Consider the following 17,644-nt stretch of genomic DNA (forward strand, 5'->3'; position numbering starts at 1 on the left):
TCTTGTAAAATAATCTGTAAGTAAAATTTGTTTTGTCACAAAACACAAAAGAATAGTACTAATCTCTTCTAAAACCATAATGTCAGGTGCAAATAGCACACACTGCTATGTAAAGCCGGGTGCAAATAGCACACACTGCTGCGTACACCCGGGTGCAAATAGCACACACTGCTATGTACACCCGGGTGCAAATAGCACACACTGCTGCGTACACCCGGGTGCAAATAGCACACACTGCTGCGTACACCCGGGTGCAAATAGCACACACTGCTATGTACACCCGGGTGCAAATAGCACACACTACTATGTACACCCGGGTGCAAATAGCACACACTGCTATGTACACCCGGGTGCAAATAGCACACACTGCTGCATACACCCGGGTGCAAATAGCATGTCCCTTTAACTATTCAGATGTTTTATGACCTGATTTCTAAAACAAATTTTAAATGTAAAATATGTATAGTCACACACCTACAATAATAATTATAATATACATTAAATCATATTTAAATATATTCCACATTCAAACATTAACAATATTACTCAAGTGGTTATTAAATGTTTAACTTCGTATTCATTTCGTAAGTGTATAGTTAATAATAATAATAATTTAAGGGAACTGATGAAAAAGCATTTACATTTACACCCTTTACATTTTAGTCGACTAAATTTACTGTAATTTTAGTAGACTATATTCTTATGACATTAAGTCGACTAAAACTAAAAACATTTCAGATGACTAAATTGTGCTATTTTCATCACAAAACTATGACTAAGACTAAATCAAAATTTGTTGTCAAAATTAACACTGGTGGCAAACCTGCAAATAGATAGCTTACAGTTGTTGTTACATTGTTTGTTTTTTAATGTTTTTTAATGGTTTTATCATCAATTTATAGAAGTGTTTCATAGAATTGTTTGATGAAATGGTTTCATAAGTATTTTTATAGAGTGATTGAAAAGGCTGTTTTATTTGTTTATCTATCTGTTAACTGAAAAGAAAAATAAAATAATAATATGCAGTATGTGGTTGCTACATTCATTCAGGCTTAAAAAAATGACAATATTGTAAGTAATCCAAAGTAATCAGATTACGTTACTCACTTGAAGTAATGTAACTGATTACGTTACAAATTACATTTTGAGTGATGTAATCAGTAATCTGTAAGGGATTACATTTTAAAAGTAACCTTCCCAACACTGCACTCCTTCAATATTAGTGATGTACTCCTCTACACAGTTGCTGTATTCATTTAACAAAACTGCTCTTGTTAATAAATATCCCTCTTCAGCCCTTTTTTCTAGATCGTTCGTGGTTAAACGTGGTAAGAGCTGAAGATATGTGCTCCAGAACTGATCATTTACATTAATTAAATAAACAGAACCACAACATTCCTGCACATACACAACAAAAATAATCCCAAACGATTATTAAGCATCTGTAACTGCACATATATCTATAAAATATGAAACAGAAGTAAATACAGCACATGAACAAACATTTTCAGGCTCAGTCACATGTAGTGTTTTGGCGCTGAAACGGCTGTACCTCAGAGCTGATAACCCGACCGGGGCAGAAATAATTAATTATTAGGTAAAATATGCTTCAATACCCGCTAAAAATGCTCAGAAGAGTGACTAGCAGTTCTCTTGTTGGTGCAGGAAATTGTAGTTCAACATAAAATCACAGAAAAATAATGACCTCTTTACTGTTACAACACATCAACCAACCTCCAACAAGAGAGAGAGAGAGAGAATTTCTCCATACCTTCTGTAGTTCAGCTGATTCTGCTCTTCCTCCGGCGCTCCAGCTACAGACCCCCCAGCTCAGCCTCATCCGGGCTATGTAGAGCCCCGCCCCCTCCCCCGCTATATCACATTATACCCCATCACCGCTAGAGGGAGCCCGCGAGGGAGTCCTCAATGCATGGAGCTGAATGTAAACAGCTAAAACTCTCATTTAAAACACTGTATAACTACTTCTCTGGAGTTTTCCTTAAATTTTACAGTAGAACAAAGTATTTCACTAAAATAGGAAAGAAAACATGCCCCTATATTTCCATTTTCTATAACTAATGTTTTTTTTTTTCAGTAGATTTACTAGCATTACTGCTACTGATGCTGGAGTTACACACAGAGCTCATTTAAATGATTAAAACTGCAGTTTAAAAAGTTTTAATAATTATCTCTGCTGTGAAGAAACAGTTATAGTTGTTCTGTTTTGAGGCAATTAGTAAAATTTTTATTCTATAAAGTATCAAATGTTTATAAATTATTATTTTGCTAAAATAATTTATAAACGTTTGATACTTTTTAAAATAAAAAAATGTTTATAGGTTTTTAGACATTTCAGACTCTGTCGAGTGGCTTGAGATTCAGAGCAGATTCTGAAGTGAGTTTTTTCCACTATAGAGATTCTCTGATTGCTCCTGTACAACTCCAACAAACAGCACTTACTAATTACTATGGAAAGATCAGTGCTGTTGTGACATTGATTCTGGTAGAATTATTTTTTATCTAAATTTCATTTAAAATATTATGGTTACATTTTCTTTGCATTTACCTTCTTGATGTCCTGCAGATTCTTGAAAAGGAGATTGTACTGCAGCAGATCTTGTTTGTTGCTCACCTTGTCTAAAGTCTTACTATTTATGTATTCTGAAAGCTTTCCATAAATTGAGGTCATTCACACCTACTCCCTGTAAAATCACTCTCTGACATCACAATGGACCATCCTGATTTCTGTATAGAAGGGTACTTCACACCTGTAAAATATTCGAAATTCATATGCAGATTTCAGTATTAAACTAATTATTTGTAAAATAAAGAATGAATTGTTTAAGAGTTTATTTGTTAATAGAATGACAAAAACAACTTGGGGCATCACTTGAAGTTTACCAATAACAGTGAGGGCGAAGTCCATCTGGTACAACTTTAGCATTTATTACATACACAGTGTTGCAAATATCAGTTTTAAACGAATTCGTTGTGAAAATGGCATGAATTTATGCAGTATTTTATGAGTGATTTATCATTAATTCATGCACATAATACATCATCTGTCATTATGAATATACATGAAGTAAGCATGTCTCGTACATGTGTTAATGTATGAGTTCATGTAGGGACACACAGTGACATGAGTTATTTATGATGTTGATTCAGCTCTTTATATTAGGAAATTGAGGTAAAAACCAAAGGATCCGCCAACACCTCATATAACAAAAATATTCAGCGTTAATTAAGTATCAATTCTTCATGAGTTCATGATGTTTGTGGACCTTAAAGTAAAGTGGTACAATATTCATTCTATAATACTGGTGATGGTAATGATGAAAAGACAGAGGAACCAAGCAAACATTGTTTATTGTTTTCAATGTGAACAGTAAACATGGATTAACTGGCATCTCATAGCAAAGCTTTAAATAAAAAAAATATTCAAAAAATGAACCAATAATAAAAGAGTGAGCCTGGTATGGGTTGGGGTCCTGTCCAGCATGTTTCCTGCCCTTTCTGCCCATATATATATATATATATATATATATATATATATATATATATATATATATATATATATATATATATATATATATATATATACGTTTTATTTAAAGAACCGTTGAATAACTATTGTTTTAATTTTTTTACAACACAGTGGCATCTCCTGCACTGGTTACATAACCCGAACACTGAACAACTGTTAACCGTTACAGGAAAAACAAAGACGCAGCTTTGTTGATTCTTCTTAGAAATGTCCAGCAAGGATCCCTCTTCTTTTTTGAGAATTGCAGTAGCAGTGGGCTCCTGTTCACAGGAAGCTCCTGCAAACTTTTTCAGGAGGTCCTTTGGTGGAAGAGTGTCTGCCTCCATCCAGAGAGAAATGACCACAGAGACCCCTCATCTTCAATGGTGACATCCCTCAGAGAGATGTCCTCTCCAGAGACAGTGGTTCAGATAGAGCTCACCTAAAGAGAGAGAGAAAGAAAAAACACTCACAAAACATGTTACCTTTTTACAGTCACAAGATTCAGCAAAATAACCTGAATATTTATTTTACACTAAAAATGTAAAAAGACCTATCTGCTTAGACAGGGATCAAACCTAGTCCTAGACTACATATTCATTTTAATGAAAAACCTTAATTCTAAATGCTGCGTAGTCCAAGACTAGGCTTAATGTGAGGACTCGCCCAGACCACGGCCCTCCGACCACTAGGGGAAGGCCACGCTACACCTCTGGCAATAATCAGGGTCGATTGGCGACAGCTGTGTGCAAGCTTTAAAAGCTGGGCTCATATGCACCCCAGCCCAGAGTCTTAACCCTCATGTTGAGAGTGAGATCACTCCAGTTTGTTGAAAAGAAAAGAAATGAAAAGAAAAGAACACACAGTGAGGGCTGGACCTGTTCCTCCAGAGCAGTCAACTGTGTTTCTGTTTATCTCTTCCCAGAGAAGCCTGTTGCCCTCTGTGCCTTTCCCCTTTTTTCCAGTGGTCTGTAGCCAACCTATATCTTTCTTTCCTTGCTGTCTTTTCCTCTCCACTCCCTTCTCTGAGTGAGAGAGAAAAAAACAAATAAATAAATAAAAGAGAGAAATAAAAATAAATACAGGACCAGAGACGTTCTTCCTCGTATAAACCCCCACCACTCTTTACTATTTCCCAGTAGGCTGTTTACTTAGAATTTTGTTTGTTTGGACTTTCTTTGTTCTCATTTCCCACCTGATCGTCCTACTCTGTTCTAAGGGCTGCCACAGCCACACATGCCATGGTGGCGCAGTGAGATTATCCGGCGCATTCAGCCCCTTTTCATGGCTTGCGGGGGTTCAAATCCCGGAGCACCACGTGATACTGTTGTTATTATTTTTTATTTATTTTTTATTACGTTTGTTTTTCCCAGTGAAAAGCTTTGCATCTTACAGGGCAGTGACCTCTGTTGGTGGGTAAATGGTCTCCATGTCGAGCTTGACCTCAGTCCTCAGACACACTCAGTGCAGGTGGAAGAAACCTGAACCCTGTGCAAGAAGCATTTTTGGCGGTTAAGGCGGTTCTTCCTTAATAGAAGCATTTTTAACGATGTATGTCTCGCCTTCTTTAAATAACTTATTTAAAAGTGCTCTTTTAGATATAACACTACATAAAATGAGAAAACCTGGTCTAAAATAATAACAATAAAATGTTTTAAGATGTTTATTTGATTTACATTACAACTTGGATCAATCAGACACTGTTTCTTGTGCATATTATAGTGAAATCGGCAAAACTAAGGTTTTAAGCTTCCCATATAGTCACTTTTAACAGTATATAATGATGGAAAAAAATTTGAATTTCAAAACATATGCTGAAGATTTGCATACGGTTGTCAATTTAAAGTGTCCTGCTCAAGAAACACGTCACAAGCCTCTTATGAAAACACATAAAAGCCAAAGAAATATGAACTCGATATTACGACATGTTTAAGATATTTATTTTCTCATAAGTGGCAGCAATACGCTTCGGTAGTAATGGTAATTGAAATTACAATTCGGTTATCTGTATAGCTTATTAGCAACTTAGCCTAGATTATCGGCACCACGCGGGGTGTGGAACCAGAGCGTTACAGCTGTATACTGGATTGGAGCATTTTAGTCATTCATCCAGAAAAAAAATCTGCATGTTGGGCAGATGCAGGGCAGATTACAGCAAAACTTAGGGTCAAACTTGGCGCCGTAAAAAAAAAAAAAAAACTTGAAAAAATAGTAACTTGTTTCTGATTGCAAATTAACAGCGTGTGTTAACAATTTAACGTTGACAGCCCTTACAATTTCAAATTAAAAATCACAGAAACAATGACCTGAGAATCTGCAGTTTACAGTGTGAACTCTTCAATCCAGGAGAGAGCAGGTCCGCTGAAAAACTTGAAGAGTTTACTTGTTTGTAAGGCTGGGGCGACGCGTCGACATAATCGACGTCATCGATTACGAAAATACATCGATTTGCATAACGTGCGTCGGCGCGTCGTAAACATGGCGGCGCCTGTGGAGAGCATTAGAGGTTAGATCGGTCTCAAAAATTCCGACTGGCTGTTTTCGGGCTGTTTGAATGAGCGAAATATGATCAGAATTATGTTAAATTACACTGTAACATAGAGGCATAGAACTATTATTTAATTAAAATGATTTTTAAGAACAGCTACACAGTGCTGCAGGTCAAACGCGGAGGAGTTCACGTGCGAGAGAGAGAGAGAGAGAGAGACAGAGAGAGAGAGAGATTTGCTTGTTCTGGTGAGAGCTACTCACAGGTGAAGGTTCTCTTTGATCTCCTCGTGCTCATATTCTAGTCCCATACATAATTCTGCAGCTCCCTCAGTGTTTTCTGTCGTATTTTGCGGCTAGCGCTAGAGCTTACAACTGACACCGCGGACCGCGAGGTGCCGCCGCGCTTGTGCCGAATCCGACTCTCTGCTGAAACTGACTCCCGCTTCGCGGACAGAATCGGCACAACACCCCCGCTGTAGAACTGCGGTAGTGAAAACAGCGCTTATAAACAAATAAGTTTAGTTTCACTTTCAGTTTTCGTAATTTTTTTAAAATAAAAATATATTTAAAAAACAGACGCCTACATCTCGGACTATTTTCTGGAGCCCGGGTCGGATTTCGGGTCGGGCCTCGGGTCATGTCGGGTTCGGACCAGAGAATCTAAGCTCTAGAGAGCATGGACTCCGGAGAGCAATCTCCAGCTACAAAAAAAATCGCCAGCGGGCATCTAAAGTTTGGGAGCATTTCACGCAAAAGGGCAACAATGTGGTCCTCTGCCATATGTGCAAAAGGAGCACTTGACGCGCAAACATCCAGGAGCACTATGTCAACAGGGTCACACAGTAAGTTACCGTTTACATCAGGGTCTCCGCGGGTGTCCTTAAAAAGACTTAAGGCTGTCTACCAAAGGTTTTAAACCTGCCACAGGCAGAAATTATACATTTTTGGGTTATATTTGTGCATGGCATTTCACAGTTTCCAGAAACAGTAGCATTATTCATAAGTTCAGGTGTTTAGCTAAGCTAGCTGCCTTAAGTTATTTTAGCTAGCGCCGTCGGCGCTGCGGTGTTACACCATTTTCTGTCACCGTCGGAATTTTGTGACCAGTGCTCACGGTTATGAGCGTTCATTGGCAAAACGGAAGCTTTCTATACCTACACCTTACCCTCAGCCCTAAACTAACCGTTTTGGCCAGTCGGGGTAAACATTAGAAACGAACACGTTTCGAATCGGCCAGTGCACCGGTCTGCTGAGAACTACTTGCCAGTGGTCACAAAATCTAGCGGTCACAGAAAACAGTGCAACACACGGTTGTGGTGTATGGGAGCTTATACATTTTTAGCGTTATAGATCTAAACAACGTGTTGTACATGTAAGTGATTATAAGTGTGGGGTTTGGTTTAGTAGGCTTGTGTTGTTGTTGTTGTTGTTATTATATATAAATATAGTAATTTATTGTTTGCTTTAAAACGTAAAATAATAATTATTTAAATATGTTTCTCAATAAATAGATTAGTCGACTAATCAAAAAATAATCGTTAGAATAATCGTTTAAAAAATAATCGTTAGGGACAGCCCTACTTGTTTGTTGTTCAGTGGATTGTTCTTTTGGATTTTTTCTGTTGAAAAATGCATATAAAGCAGCAAGAAACTCCTGAACGCTCAGATGTACAAAGCTGAAGACCTTCCCCAGGTGCAGCTCAAGTTCCTCTCTGAAGATCTGGGTACACATTCCTGAGTACACTGACACTTCTCTAATATCAATGCCACTCTCTTTAAGATCTTCCTCATAGAAGATCAGGTTTCCTTTCTCCAGCTGCTGGAATGCCAGTTTCCCCATAGCCATGATACTTGTTATAGTCTGCTGAGGATCAATGTGAACCCTTTGGGATTACTTGGATTTCTGCATGAATTGGTCATTAAATGTCTTCATCTGTCACAACAATAGACAAACACAGTCTAATACACACAAAAAATATGTTTGAATGGTTTTATTATATACAACATGTAAACATTCACAGTGAAGGGTGGAAAAATATGTGAACCCTTAGGCTAATTACTTTTCTAAGAGCTAATTAGAGCCAGGAGTCAGCCAACCTGGAGTCCAATCAATGTGATGAGATTGGATGTGTTGGTTAAAGCTGCCCTTCTTGACAGCCCTTAAAATTTCAAATTAAAAATCACAGAAACACTGACCTGAGAATCTGCAGTTTACAGTGTGAACTCTTCAATCCAGGAGAGAGCAGGTCCGCTTTCTATAGTCTGAACTGAGACTGGCTCCGGAGCGTTACAACTGGACACCGTACACCAGTCTTCTCTGTTATTGTCTTGTCTGTGTTGGAGTGTTCTTGTCATTCAGCCAGAAAACAATGGATGGGGGTGGGGCTGTCACCTATGACCCTGGTGTTGCTCCTCCTCGCCTCATGAGGTCGCACTCGCCTCAGTATTAACGCTTTACTCACCTGTTGACTGTTTGTAATCACTACCTGTATATATACTCACCACTCCTAACGCTCTATGCGACGTCTTGTCTAAGTTATACTTGCAATTCGAAGCGTTTTTTCTGTCTCAGCTATTCTGGTATTCTGACTTTTTGCTATCGTTTTTTGGACTCTGTTTTTGGATCTCCCTTGCCTGTTTTGTTGTATTCGGATTTACTCTCTGCTATTAAACCTGCATTTGGATCCTACTTACGTGGTCTTTTGTAACATAAGACGTCGCCAGGATGGACCCAGCAGGTTTGGAGCTGCGGATTGCCAGCCAGGAACAGAAAATGGAAGAATTGGTCCAGCTTGTTCAGGGTTTGGTGCAGCGTGTGAGCCCCTCCGCTGCTGAAGCTGCTGCTGCACCTGAACAGGCCGCTGACGCCGGTGCTCCTGCCAATCCTTCCTCCTCAGTCTTTATTGCTGTTCCTGAACGTTATGACGGCTCTCCGGGTACATGTAAGAGCTTTTTAATGCAATGTACTTTATATATTAATCACAATGCGGCTCAGTTCCGTCAAGAGACTGATAAGATTCATTTTGTAATTTCACTGCTCACCGGTAAAGCCAAGGAGTGGGCTACGGCTCTATGGTCTGCCAATAGCGAGATCTTACTTTCAGAGACGCACTTTTTAGCTCAGTTTAAAGCTGTATTTGACCACCCTGCAGCCGGAAAAGAGGTGGGTTTACAAATTTGCGAACTAAAACAGGGCACCCGTTCTGCGGCAAGTTACTCCCTCGACTTCCGCACACTCGCTGCAGGCAGCGGATGGAGTGAGCCAGCGCTGAAAACCATGTTTCAGCGGGGATTACGGGAAGATCTACAAGCAGAGTTAGTATTCAGGGCTCAAGACCTGTCACTAAATCAGCTTATCGACGCTGCTATTTCACTGGACAACCTTCTCCGCGGGAAAAGGAAACTCAGAGAGCCCCGACCACTCCCCAGTGTTCCTGGCCCCTCCCCCTTTGGGGAAACTGAACCTATGCAGCTGGGAAGAGCCCGTTTGACTCCAGAGGAGAAACAGCGCCGCCGCAGAGAGGGGTTATGTTTATATTGTGGCCAGATTGGTCATATCTGCTCTTCCTGTCCTGTTCGTCCTGGGGTTTCCAGGACGGCAGAGGTAAGCGTGTCTCAATTCTCAGTTTCTTTAATGCACATGTCTATCTCTGTACAAATTACCATTGCCTCTGAGAAATATTCTCTGTCAGCCCTTCTAGATTCTGGGGCTGCTGACAACTTCATGGATGCCAACCTGGCTCACCAACTCCAGATACCCTTGCTTCCTATGGACTCCCAACTCAAGGTCAAGGCTCTGGATGGTCGTCCTTTGGGCACCGGAGCCATAACTCAAAGAACTCCTGAACTCTCTCTCCAGGTTGGGCTTTTTCACCATGAACAATTGTCATTTCTAATTTTAGAATCCCCTGATCACCCTATCATTTTGGGCTATACCTGGCTTGCCCAGCACGACCCCCTGATCTCCTGGAAGCAAAGAGAAATACTGAAGTGGAGTAATTACTGCCAAGACCATTGTTTAACCATACCGTGTCGGACCACTTCCATCGAAAGCCCTGATGTGACCAATATTGTTTCCATCTCCAAATGTTATCATGACCTTATGGAAGTATTTAGCAAGAAAAGGGCCACACAACTACCACCCCATAGACCAGGAGACTGTTCCATTGACTTGCTACCCAATACTCTCCCCCCTCGTAGCCGGGTCTATCCATTGTCTGAACCTGAAAATCTAGCCTTAGAAAAATATATAGACGAGGCTCTAGCTAACGGTCATATTCGCCCCTCTACATCCCCCTGTGCAGCTGGATTCTTTTTTGTTGAAAAGAAAGATGGCGGCTTACGCCCTTGCATTGATTACCGAGGTCTTAATGCTATTTCTGTAAAGAACCCTTACCCCCTACCTCTTGTACCATCAGCTCTTGAAAAATTGCGGAATGCCCAATGGTTCACCAAATTAGACCTTAGAAGCGCATACAACCTCATTCGCATCAAAGAAGGAGATGAATGGAAAACTGCTTTTGTGACCACTAGGGGCCACTATGAGTACTTAGTCATGCCATATGGGTTGTCCTGCTCCCCCTCTGTGTTTCAAGCATTCGTCAACGAAGTCCTCAGAGACATGCTAGACAGATGGGTCATAGTTTTTATGGATGATATTTTGATCTATTCATCCTCCCTTTCAGAACACATTCGCCAGGTCAGGGCTGTGTTAAAGAGACTCCTAGACAACCAGCTCTATGTCAAATCAGAGAAGTGCGACTTCCATGTCCAAGAACTTTCTTTTCTGGGTTATAACATTCGACCCGGGGGTGTTAGCATGAACTCAGACAAGGTCGAAGCTGTAGTTAAATGGCCTACGCCCAAAACTATCCGGGAGCTGCAATGTTTTCTTGGATTTGCTAATTTCTACCGTCGCTTCATTAGAGGATTCAGTTCCATTGCTGCACCTCTCACCTCACTACTCAAGGGTAAGAAGAGAACCATTGAATGGACCACTGCTGCTGAACTAGCATTTCAAACATTGAAAGAAAGGTTTACCACAGCTCCCATCCTCACACACCCTGATCCTGAACTGCCATTTGAGGTGGAGGTTGATGCTTCCGACACGGGGGTAGGGGCCGTCCTATCCCAAAGAACTGGAACACCACCCAAGTTACGCCCATGTGCCTATTTTTCCCGTAAGTTAAACCCAGCAGAAAAAAACTATGACATTGGTAATCGGGAACTCCTGGCAATGAAGTATGCCTTAGAAGAGTGGAGACACTGGTTGGAGGGAGCCAGACACCCCTTTCTTGTTTTCACTGATCATCGCAACCTGGAATATATCAGGTCTGCCAAACGGTTAAATTCCAGACAAGCTCGTTGGTCCTTGTTTTTTAACCGTTTTAACTTCTCTGTCACCTTTAGGCCTGGATCCAAGAATGGGAAGGCCGATGCTCTGTCACGCATGTTTTCTGATATCAAGAGCACCCACCATGAGAAACCTGAACCAATCCTTCCTCCCTCCTGTGTTATAGCCCCTGTCACTTGGGATCTGGACAGTGAGATCCTGCTGGAATGTGCTGCAGATCCCAGCCCTGCTGATTGTCCTGTAGGTAAGACCTACGTACCTGCTACTATGCGTAATCGTGTACTGAGTATTGTACATTCCTCTCCGAGTTCAGGACATCCAGGCATGCAGCGCACTGTGGAGCTATTACATCGCAAATATTGGTGGCCTACGTCTGTGGAGGATGCTCATCGTTTTGTGCAGAATTGTGAGGTATGTGCACAAACCAAATCCACTCGTTCACCCCCCACTGGATTGCTAGTCCCCCTAGAGATACCCAAACGCCCATGGTCTCACCTAGGTGTGGACTTTATCACTGATCTACCTCCATCTAATGGGTACACTACCATTTTAGTTATTATTGATAGGTTCTCCAAAGCATGTCGTGTCATCCCTTTAAAGAAGCTGCCCACAGCCTGGGAAATGGCAGAAACACTTTTCGAGAATGTCTTCAGATTTTATGGACTGCCAGATGATATCGTATCGGACCGAGGTCCCCAATTCACATCTCATGTATGGCGTGCTTTCTGCAAAATCCTGAACATCAACATCAGTCTCAGTTCTGGATACCACCCCCAATCTAACGGCCAAGTGGAGAGACTCAACCAAGAACTTGGGCGATTTTTGCGCTCTTATTGCCTCCGTAATCAACATGATTGGAGTTCTTACATCACATGGGCCGAGTATGCACAGAACTCTCTAACTAGCTCTTCCACAGGACTAACCCCTTTCCAATGTGTTCTAGGGTACCAGCCTCCTTTTTTCCCTTTAGACACAGAACCCAGCCAAGTGCCTGCTGTGGATGAATGGAGGAACAGAAGTATGCAGACGTGGGAGGAGGCACACGTTCGTCTTCGAAGAGCCATCCACCGCATGAAAATTCAAGCTGATCGGAGAAGAAGGGCGGCACCTGACTTCACAGTTGGTCAGATGGTCTGGCTGTCCACTCGGGACCTGAGACTCAAACTACCCTCCAAGAAGTTAAGTCCGAGATTTATAGGTCCTTTCAGAATCACTCGACAAATCACTCCTGTCTCCTACCGCTTAGACTTACCTGCTCATTACCGTATTGCTCCCACATTCCATGTCTCTCTCCTCAAACCCTTTTGTTCTTCTGATCCCCAGACTCCAGGGTCCATGGCAGAACCTCCCCCTCCACTGGACATTGACGGGGCCCCAGCGTACTCTGTTCGCGCTTTGTTGGACTCTAAGCGTCAAGGAGGACGTTTGCTCTACCTTGTGGACTGGGAGGGCTACGGACCAGAGGAACGATCTTGGGTCCCGGTGCACGATATCCTCGACCACTCCCTTATCGATGAATTTCACCGGGAACATCCTGACCGTCCGGCTCCCCGTCCTCGTGGTCGTCCGCGACGTAGAGTTGGAAGGTTGGCTGGGGCCAACCGTCAAGGGGGGGGTAATGTCACCTATGACCCTGGTGTTGCTCCTCCTCGCCTCATGAGGTCGCACTCGCCTCAGTATTAACGCTTTACTCACCTGTTGACTGTTTGTAATCACTACCTGTATATATACTCACCACTCCTAACGCTCTATGCGACGTCTTGTCTAAGTTATACTTGCAATTCGAAGCGTTTTTTCTGTCTCAGCTATTCTGGTATTCTGACTTTTTGCTATCGTTTTTTGGACTCTGTTTTTGGATCTCCCTTGCCTGTTTTGTTGTATTCGGATTTACTCTCTGCTATTAAACCTGCATTTGGATCCTACTTACGTGGTCTTTTGTAACAGGGGCAAATTACAGTGGAAGTTGGGGTCAAACTTGGTGGTGTAATTTGCGTAAAAAATAATAATGTTGACACCTTTTATTATTTCACAATTTTCATCTCTCTGTATTATACTACTTCGTAAATCCCTACTCATTACATTCACAATGACTATTGAGAGTACATATACTAAATTCAGGGGTGCCAATAAATCAATTGTGATTTTATTAGGATCAGACAGACATGGATAAAAGAAAGGAAATGTGCATAAAAGTACAATTACTGTGGAAAAAAAACCCACTGACATTAACCCTTAAATACAGGTATTACTTCATGTTAGAATGCCTGGTGTTGTTATTTCTTCTTGGGCCTGATTATGCAGTTTTCTTTTGTATTTATTCTGTAGATGCAGTACCATGACAAATTAAAAGGCATGGAAAAGTCTGAGCAGGGAAAGATTTTTGGGCTCCTCCCTTTTGCCAACCTGGAAAAAATATCCTGCGGAGACCAGCCTTGCACATTCTTCTGTGTAAGTTAGTTTCTTAAGTTAATTGTGTTTTAATTTGTTGTCTTGTTTGTTATTTTGCTCTGTGATAACCTGAAACACTGACCTGAGAATCTGCAGTTTACACTGTGAACTCTTCAGTCCAGCAGAGAGCAGCCCCACTCCTGAGTCCTGCAGGTCATTGTTATTGAGGTCCAGCTCTTTCAGGGGGGAGATTTCCAGGTTTAAAAACAGATTCCAGATTTTCACACTTTACTCCAAGATTACGTGAAGCTAGTCTGAAAAATAAGATTAACGAATGATTTTACAATAAACTCAAATAAGAATATTAGAATAGATTGACAAAAATAGAAAACAGAATTAAAGTGTGCAATTTATTGTCTGGTAAAAGAACTGATATTTCTTTATACTGAAATAGTTAACATGCAGAAAGCTCCACTTTACTGTGATCAGTGTGGGCATGCAGCTCACCAAAAGCTCTGGGACAGATTATAATGAGTTAAAATAGACTAAGTAAATGTTTAACTAATCAGAAAGAGCAAGGCTTTTTGGAGACTGTGAATTTATTCTATTTTCCCAGTTAAGCTCTGGAAAAAAGACACATTTGCTCACATATATTTTAGAAATAAATACATACACTTGAAATGTATGTTCTATATGAAATTTCCACTAAAATAAGAAAGAAAACATACCTCTATATTTCTAAAACTAATGTTTTTATTCAGTAGATTTAATAGCATTACTGCTACTGATGCTGGAGTTACACACAGAGCTTGTTTAAAATGATTAAAACTGCAGTTTATAAGCTTTAATAATTATCTCTGCAGTGATGAAACAGTTCTAGTTGTTCTGTTTTGGGGAAATTAATAAAATTTCCATTCTATAATGTATCAAACATTTATTTTTATGTTGTTGTTTTTAACATTATTAATGTTTTATACTTTTTAGAATAAAAAATGTTTGTTTATACATTTCAGACTCTGTCGAGTGGCTTGAGATTCAGAGCAGATCCTGAACGGAGTTTTTTCCTCTATAGAGATTCTCTGATTGCTCCTTGCTTCTCTACAACTCCAACAAATAGCACTTACTAATAATTACTATGGAAAGGTCAGTGACGTTGTAAGAGTACCTATTGTGACATTGATTCCAGTAGACATTTTTTTAAATCTAAATTTCATTTACATTTTCATTGCATTTACTTTTTTGATGTCCTGCAGATTTTAACAAAACGAGATCTTTTGCCTAATTTTAACTCACTTGATGAATATTCTACAATCTTCAATAAATGTGCCTGTTTTAGGCACTGATCATGTTTAACAGCCTCTGTTCAACATTGATAACAGGTGAAAGACATTTAAGAATCTCAAGGGCGTAGGAGCGGGCTTGATATTGGGGGGGACACATTTGCCAATATGAACCCAAGCCCACCCTACAGTTTCCTAGAACAACATTTGTGGAAATTACTAATTAATGACTAATTAAAAGTACATTATTATTATGAGGTGATTTTACAACCTAAACATGTTACTCCACGTTACAGTTACTGTTAAAAATTATGCATACAATGTCTGAATTATATACATATGACAAAAATGATCAGTTATCACCTAACATTTATAATAATAGATTTGTTTATTGTTTTTTATTATTATTCTTATTACTATGAATTGGCATTATAATTCTGTCATATATTTACATTTTCTCCTGCGCTTTTTTTTCTACTAAGAGCTCTTCTTAAGATGTTGTCCTTTTATGTAAAAGAATGTAACTTTACGTTTCATAGAGATTTTTATAAACGTCAGGACATGTGGTCTTACTGTGAACTACAAATGAACAGAAGTCAGGTTACAGCAGTGTTTCTCAGCCCTGTTCTTACATATTCTACTGCATATTAACACTGTTCTGCATATTCTAGAACTTCCTCTGCTTTAAAGGCATTTAATAAAGTAAGTGGTGGTATGATGTGTCTAATACACTGCTGGATATACATAATGATTGATTTAGGGTCTAGAGGGAGCTAAGGGATTTGAACAGGTAAACTCAATAAAGAAATGTTTATTAGCTGATCAGTTAAATCCGCTGGAAAACACACAATTTAATTTTAAGGGCAGTGCTCAGGGTTAAGAAACTGCTTTAAACTACTAACATAAAGTACTGTACTACATTCTGGCTATCCACTACATCCAGCTTCTAGATAACTAGTTAGCTAAATGTATTTTCGTTCATTATAGCTTAGAGTAAGTCCTGTAATCCTAAATTAATAGTGAAATCGTGATTATCTGATCAGGTACAGGTCAAGTTGAACATTACATATATAGCTGTTTTTTTCTTTAACCTTGACTCCCAATCTAGCTAATTCCAAAGTTTAAGTAACTCACTAACACAGCTGCAGTTTATTAATCACAGTGGGTTTTGATCTGTGTGCTGATTCAAAGACGTGTGTTTTTAACCAGCTATCAGAAACATATCATCACAGTTGAAGTGGTTAGCCTACCGTTACCTTTCTTTTAGAAAAATCTCTGTATATCCAGATCTGTTTTAAGATCAGCTGAAGCGGCTGCATGTCCCGATCTCGCTGCTAAATCTCACAGTGAGGGTGAGGGGCTTCCCCAACAGCACACTGCCGCCACGTGCCGCAAAACCAGCAAGCTGATTGGCTGTTTCTACTGAGAGGCGGGACTTAATACCTGAACCGGCTCTGTGATTGGTCCGGTCTGTCTCCTCATAAAAAGTACAGCTGATCTGAGTGAAACGATATCATTTTTGGGGGGGACAAAACCACCTGTTTCAAATATTGGGTGAGACATGTCCCCCCCATCCCCCCGGTTCCTACGCCAATTGATATATAATAGAAAAGACAAAGTATTTCATCGAGTCAACACATATTGTACTAAAATCTTGATAGATCAACACATTCACAACCCAGAGAGAAAGAAAGAGAGAGAGAGAAAGAGAAAAAGAGAGAAATAAACTAAAGCCAGTCGAGGAAGAGAGAGAACCCTTCAGACTTTATCCAAGCAGTTATACATTTATGCAATTGACATGTGATTGGACAGAATTGATCAATATGATAACGTCTGGAGACTCCAGTTAACAGCTTGTTGTCCAGTTTCAATGACCTTCTCACTGGACCCTCTGCAGTTTGCGCATTGTCCGAACAGATCAACAGATGATGCCATGTCTACTGCGCTCCACCTGGCTCTCACCCACCTGGACAACAAAGACTGCTATGTTCGATTGCTGTTCATCGACTTCAGTTCAGCATTCAACACCATCATCCCTCAGCACCTGATCGGAAAACTGAGCTTGCTGGGCCTGAGCTCCTCTCTCTGTAAATGGGTTTTGGACTTCCTGACTGAGAAACCACAATCAGTCAGGATTGGAAACAGCACCTGCGCCCCCCAGGGCTGTGTGCTTAGCCCACTGCTGTTCACTCTGCTGACTCATGACTGTACTGCATACTACAGCTCGAACCACATCGTCAAGTTCGCTGATGACACAACTGTAGTTGGACTCGTCAGCAAGAACGACGAGTCAGACATTCAGAGAGGAGGTGCAGTGGCTGAACCAGTGCAGAACCAACAACCTGTCTCTAGAGGAGATAAACTCTAGTCTGTGCAGTCGAAGCAGTCCTGCAGCACAGCGTCTCCGTCACTGGGCCACACAGTAATGGTCTTTTGTGTGGGTTTGGAGCGTCGCAGCGGGGGATGGTATGTGGGGATCAGCATGATAGACATGAGTCTCTGAGTGGTCAGAGAGCGCGGAGGAGCTGTAGTCTTTCCAGTGAAGCTCATGTATTATTGTCCATAGTTGCTGTTTTACTGACCAAACTGTCCTTAATCCTCAAAAGT

General features: G+C 40.6%; 2 protein-coding genes across 2 annotated transcripts in view; one reads left to right on the forward strand and one right to left on the reverse strand.

Moving 5' to 3' along the window:
• LOC125801477 (zinc finger protein 239-like) overlaps window positions 1-17,644 on the forward strand; it is a 558,408-nt gene that overhangs the window by 66,238 nt on the left and 474,526 nt on the right. The window lies entirely within an intron of this gene.
• LOC125801526 (zinc finger protein 3-like) overlaps window positions 1-17,644 on the reverse strand; it is a 63,661-nt gene that overhangs the window by 7,921 nt on the left and 38,096 nt on the right. The gene's annotated exons all lie outside the window — the stretch shown is intronic.

The sequence above is a fragment of the Astyanax mexicanus genome, chromosome 4 (assembly GCF_023375975.1).
Source record: "Astyanax mexicanus isolate ESR-SI-001 chromosome 4, AstMex3_surface, whole genome shotgun sequence".
NCBI classification, from domain to species: domain Eukaryota; kingdom Metazoa; phylum Chordata; class Actinopteri; order Characiformes; family Acestrorhamphidae; genus Astyanax; species Astyanax mexicanus.